Source organism: Suillus bovinus (genome assembly GCF_016758785.1).
Source record: "Suillus bovinus strain UH-Sbo-P2 chromosome Unknown EDB93scaffold_247, whole genome shotgun sequence".
In the NCBI taxonomy this organism is placed as follows: domain Eukaryota; kingdom Fungi; phylum Basidiomycota; class Agaricomycetes; order Boletales; family Suillaceae; genus Suillus; species Suillus bovinus.
Window position 1 is genome coordinate 18,015 of NW_024542303.1, and position 5,410 is coordinate 23,424.

Here is a 5,410-nt window from a genome sequence, read left to right on the forward strand (position 1 = left end):
TCACCCAAATTTGCAACGCGGGGACACGAGGGTGAACGTCTAACGTTGTATCTCGAACTCAAGATTCTCGCGGATATTGGACTTGTCGGAATGCCTAACGCGGGCAAGAGCACTCTTCTTCGCGCTTTGACTGGTGGTCGAGCGAAGACTGAGGTTGCTGGCTATGCGTTTACCACACTTAACCCCATCGTTGGTGTAATTCGTGTAGCAGAAGACGGAACTTTCGAAGGCGCTCTTCAGGGTGAAAATATTTTCGATGAAACTGCTATTGAGGAAGAACGCTCCCGGGAGCGCGAAATCTCTGACATAGAAAATTCCGAAAAACAACTGCGTTTAGAAGATAGTCCACCTGATTCCCCCAGACCTGACATAGAACCAGGTCACGACTTTGACGTTTATGAGACTTTTCGCTTCACCGTCGCGGACAATCCTGGGCTCATATCCGGCGCATCAGAAAATGTTGGTCTGGGTCATTCTTTCCTGCGCTCAATGGAACGATCCCTCGCGCTTGTCTATGTGGTGGATTTGTCTCGCCCAGAACCATGGGACGAGCTTAGAGATTTGAAAGACGAGCTAGAGAAATACCAACCAGGAATGAGTGATAAAGCTCATATGGTTATAGCGAACAAGGCGGACTTGCTGGGTGGCGAAGGGGATCAGGACACGGTAGAGGAGGCGCGTAAAAAGTTGAGAAGGCTCGAAGAGTACGTCAAAACGGATATGATCGTGAAGACTCCGGACGGGGAGCGCATACTCGATGTCATTCCTACCTCGGCAAAGATGAGCCAAAACCTCAAGAAGGTAGTTGTGCTCATGCAGAAATATGTCCAGCAGGCTAGAACGGTAAAGGTTTAGTGGTTTAACTTTGTATGTGATCATCTCATTCTCTCTTGTGATTAGACTGATGAATCTATTGCAAAGCATTTACCTTGATCAGACAGTCATTCGAGCCCACTAGCTAGTTATTGCTATATTCCGGACAGGAGGTATGATTGTAGCCAACATCTGGGAGGCAACGTACAAGGCGATGTGCGTACTATTGTGAGCTGGGGTGCGAAGCAACGCATTTTGTCCACTTCTATAGAAGTGGGCCCCATACCGATCACTGCTAGCGGGATGTTCAGCCATAAGAAGACCTTATTCGCCTTCAACCCAATATCTCGTGGTTCTCTCGATGCTGCACGAATTTCCTCAACCACCATGTAACGTTGAGATGAAAACGATCTCATCATTATCGCGAAGTTGGTAGGAACCCTCCCCTTCAAGTTCCCAGTCCGTGTTGTTAATCAGCACGAGGATCCCTGGGCGGCTAGAGAGACCATGAGGTAAAGATTAAGTAGAAACAGAGACAACGCACATAGTCCCGTTCTCCATGAACAATTCAGGGCGCTCTTTGAGTAAATGATCGCGAAGGTGATATATCAAGTACTCCAGGTCTGCCGCCTTCGTCTCTACCGTGGAAGGAGTGTCGTTGTACGATGAGGGAGTGGATGAAGATGAAGACGGAGAAGAGTGCGTGGAATTATCAGATGGCACAAATGAAGGGATGAGAACCGATTGATTTCGCTCGTTGCCAAATAGCAGCTCGAGTCCACCGTTGAATACAAGTTTGATCGTTATCGTGCTAGTCATCGTGGACGTTGTTCGAGTTGATCAAGATTCACGCTCATGAAATATATCTGATGAGTCCTATCAACTTTATCAAAGCAGTTAAGCCTTTACTTTTCGTGGGGCATATGGTGTAGCTGGTTATCACATCCGCTTAGCATGCGGGGGGTCTCCGGTTCGAGTCCGGATTTGTCCACTGTTTTTGCTATAATTCGTAATTTTCACTCAATACCGCTACGTGAGCCCACACCACCCTTGTGCATAATACCATAATGATCTACACTTTTGCCCACCATGACTTGTTCTCCGACCCTACCGTCTGGCAGCGTTTAAACTCCATTCGAAGTCAGCCCTAGACGTCTAGACTTCGGGCTCCAGAGTCTAGGTGGAGCAACCCCGATGATCGGAATTGGCCAGCGTCGAATCGCGCGCCAGGCCCACTCCGAGTTCTTCTTCTAGATCTCCGCATGTACACCCGCATATTCTTTTGAATCTCTTTATTTTAGAAAATTCAAGCGCACGTCTTCGAGTCTATTAAACTCTACGTATTCTCGTTAATTCGCGCTATGAGCAACACCTCGAATCGTCTGTTCTCCAAAGGGAGCCTGCCGCCGGATCTTTAAACCCTGACAACGACTGCAGGCCACGTCCGAGGGAAGTGTGGATTTACTTGTCAACACGACGGGGAGAAAACAAGGACAGACCTTCGACTCTTGGAGGATAAAGACTTGGTTGTGGCAAAGTGAGAGAACCGCTTGGACCGTCCCCAACGAAAACGGGTTAGCCAACCGTGCGGACCCGACCTTCCATCGAAGAAGCTGCTAACGCTTAGATGCCCAGATACTTCTATTACTATACTCGCGCCTAGATCTTTTTCCAATAAGATAGCGAGCCCTTAAATCCACGAGCCCGGGCCACAAAGTAGTCGAAGCTTTGCTCAAAAACCAGTTCCTCTTCGAAGCCTTCTGCTACTAGTACAGTTCCATCCTCCTCATCTTCTACGCACGCACTCATCTTCAATGACTCAGATACCGTTCTTACGAAATCCATCATGATTGATCAATAATGGGATTCGCATCTGAAATACCTGGATGCATTCTAGAGCACGCATTCATGTTCCACTCTTCACTGGCGAATCAAGATGACGAAAGGTCTTGTCCTGGACGTTCAGCCTTTCAGTATTTAGCAAGCACTCATTTTACTTTGCGAATCAAATAGGAACAACTGAGAATCTTCCTCATATTCTTTTGTGGAGCCAGAAGATGCCTTGGCAGCTTGAAGCTTGCTTCCTTGACAACAGTCTCAGCATTAACGAAGGACAGGAGATCAGGATTTTGTACTAGGCTTTCAAGTTTGTATAAATAAATGATACATAAAATGCATGCATGCATCAGAAGCATACACATATTAAGAGAACTAAGCAGTACAATACAAATCATGTACTAGTAGTAGGGTTCACAAAGTATTAATATTGTGGTAGAATGATATTGCCATGAACAATCCAACCATGCCATCAGTGCATCCTGTCAACGATCCTTGAGTTCATTTTCGGGAAAACCAAGTTCCGTAACTCTGACCTTTTCATGCAGAAGGAAGAGGCACATCCCCTCGGATGGTGTTAAATAGATGATGAGAGATGAGCCTTTCTTCCACCATCTTCGCAAGGAGGTCACGCATCCAGACGCGACTTTCGGTGGTGACTTGATCATATTCTACATCCGCTGCGAGCTCAAGCAGGTGCTCGCGCTGCTCCGATGTGAATATTCCCAAGGATATTGTGTGGTTGCGCGAGCGTTCCTTTGTGCTGACTTTGAGCGCGTTGGGGTAATGGTACTGGTGCCAATTCCCGTGCATCTCGAGCTGGGTGATATCCCAGACTTCAATGCCACCGCTAAGAGCGGCGTTCACCCAGTAGATGAGGACGTGTCTAGGATTACTGGGGTCAGAGTTTTTGTGAAGCCCAGTAGCCTGCAAAAAGACTTCTTTGTCCGACCAGTCATCGCCATACATCTGGGACAGATCACCAGAACCTCTCGTCGGTATTGGGGTAGTTGACATGGTGTGCGAGGTTTACGCGAGAGTCGTCGAAAAAGACTGTTGACTGTCAGGATAAGCTCAATACCGCGCTCTTTTTATTCTACAATGTGCCACAACTATGCCACTGTGGCCACTATTATCCTGTTGCCGCAATGCTCCCGAACCGCAATCATTCTTGTCCATTGTGTCGGCTATTAACTTGTAACAACACAACACGTAGACATTGGTGAGAGCAGGAAATTCAATGAGAGGTTGTAGGAATGGGAAGTTTGTTCTATAATCATGTCCGTCAGCCGATGATTACCAGCTGTCTTCTGACGTCAACCTACTATCCATGGTTACGACTGGTTACAATCTCCGGAGGCAGTGATATCATAGGTAGAGCCGGTTGGATCCCCCACGGTAAAAATCGAATCCTTGTGATCCCGTCCTCGGTTACCTGCGCTAGTTCTGCCAAAAGTTTATATTCCAGCATGACGGTCAACGACAGATTGTGGAAAGCTAAAGACTTGAAAAGTGATTGACAACTTACAAGTGTCAGAGTGCCAATGTTATCACGTAATTGTCAGGGGTTGGTTGCAAGTTATACAAAGCGACTTTGAGCTCATGATGAAGATACCGCATTCGCATCGAGGGAGACTCGAGCTTCCAGATAAGCTGCATTGTGATGCGACCTCAAGTCTCCGTCGAAGTTCACGTCTGTCATGTACTTGAAGTTTAGTAATTGTAATGACTGTGTGCATCTGACCCACCTGACCAGCACTCTCCCTGACGTGACAACTGCAGCATGCATGTGCTGCTAAATTATTTCTTTCTTCCGATACCAGGGTCGCAAGCATGATTCACAGCACGTCAGAGGTTGTATGTACATATATGCCGGCGGTGAAGGGCTGTATACGGACGATTGCGGAGAAGTGCGGCCATTAACCTGGCAACGTTACATTGATTTTGCCGTTGAGATCATGATTCGTGTCAGATGGAACCAGATTTGCGCTACAACGTTCGATGGCCATTGTGACACTTGGACGCATGCCGAATACCATCCCCGTGTTATGTTAGGCAGTGTTAGGTCAATGCTTTCAGAGGCTGGACAGATCGTGTCAATGAAAAGGTTCAGGAAGGGTCGACTTCGCGACCAGCACCGATTGATGTGCTCCACATGAGTTCGTCACGCCAAGGGGTACTGGAGCATTAACGACACCAGCGCACACACAAATCCCCACAAACTAATATGACGTGTCATGGAGCACATAGAAATTCGACTCCCATTCTTGTTTTTTCTCTCGGGTATAATGCGTAGCCAGAATGGCATTTAAATGGCAGTACCTATGAAGCGGAGAAAAAGGGCTTTGGTTGCTTTGACACGAAGATAAAAAGGATGTTGCTCACTGACACTGGATCCTCATGGAGACCCTGAGGTTGACTTCTAGAGGGATGATCAAATGGATGTCAGTGATGTGACTACTAGTAATAGTACTAGCTCGCTGTTCGGATATTAATTACACACGGGGTTGTTGTAATGTTCGCCAAGTTAGCGCTTGAGACCGCGACGGTCATCGTGAACCACTTATCCGAGACGAGCAGGAACGCCCTCGGAAAACGACTCATCATCAACTGCTGATCCTGTTTGAACGGAGCTGGTGTGCCCATGAGGGTTCAATGTAAAGGATACCGTAAACTGGGAAATCAAATGGAACGGAATTCAACGTGGGAAAACCAACTTCGTCATACGTAATTACGTAACTCGTCTCAGATTCTTTGTGTA

At 47.2% G+C, this 5,410-nt stretch overlaps 1 non-coding gene across 1 annotated transcript; it reads left to right on the plus strand.

The window, feature by feature from the left end:
• Nucleotides 1-1,730: 1,730 nt before the first annotated feature.
• EDB93DRAFT_t120 lies at nt 1,731-1,804 on the plus strand. Its single transcript has one exon. It is a non-coding gene; the product is annotated as a tRNA-Ala (tRNA).
• Nucleotides 1,805-5,410: the final 3,606 nt, after the last annotated feature.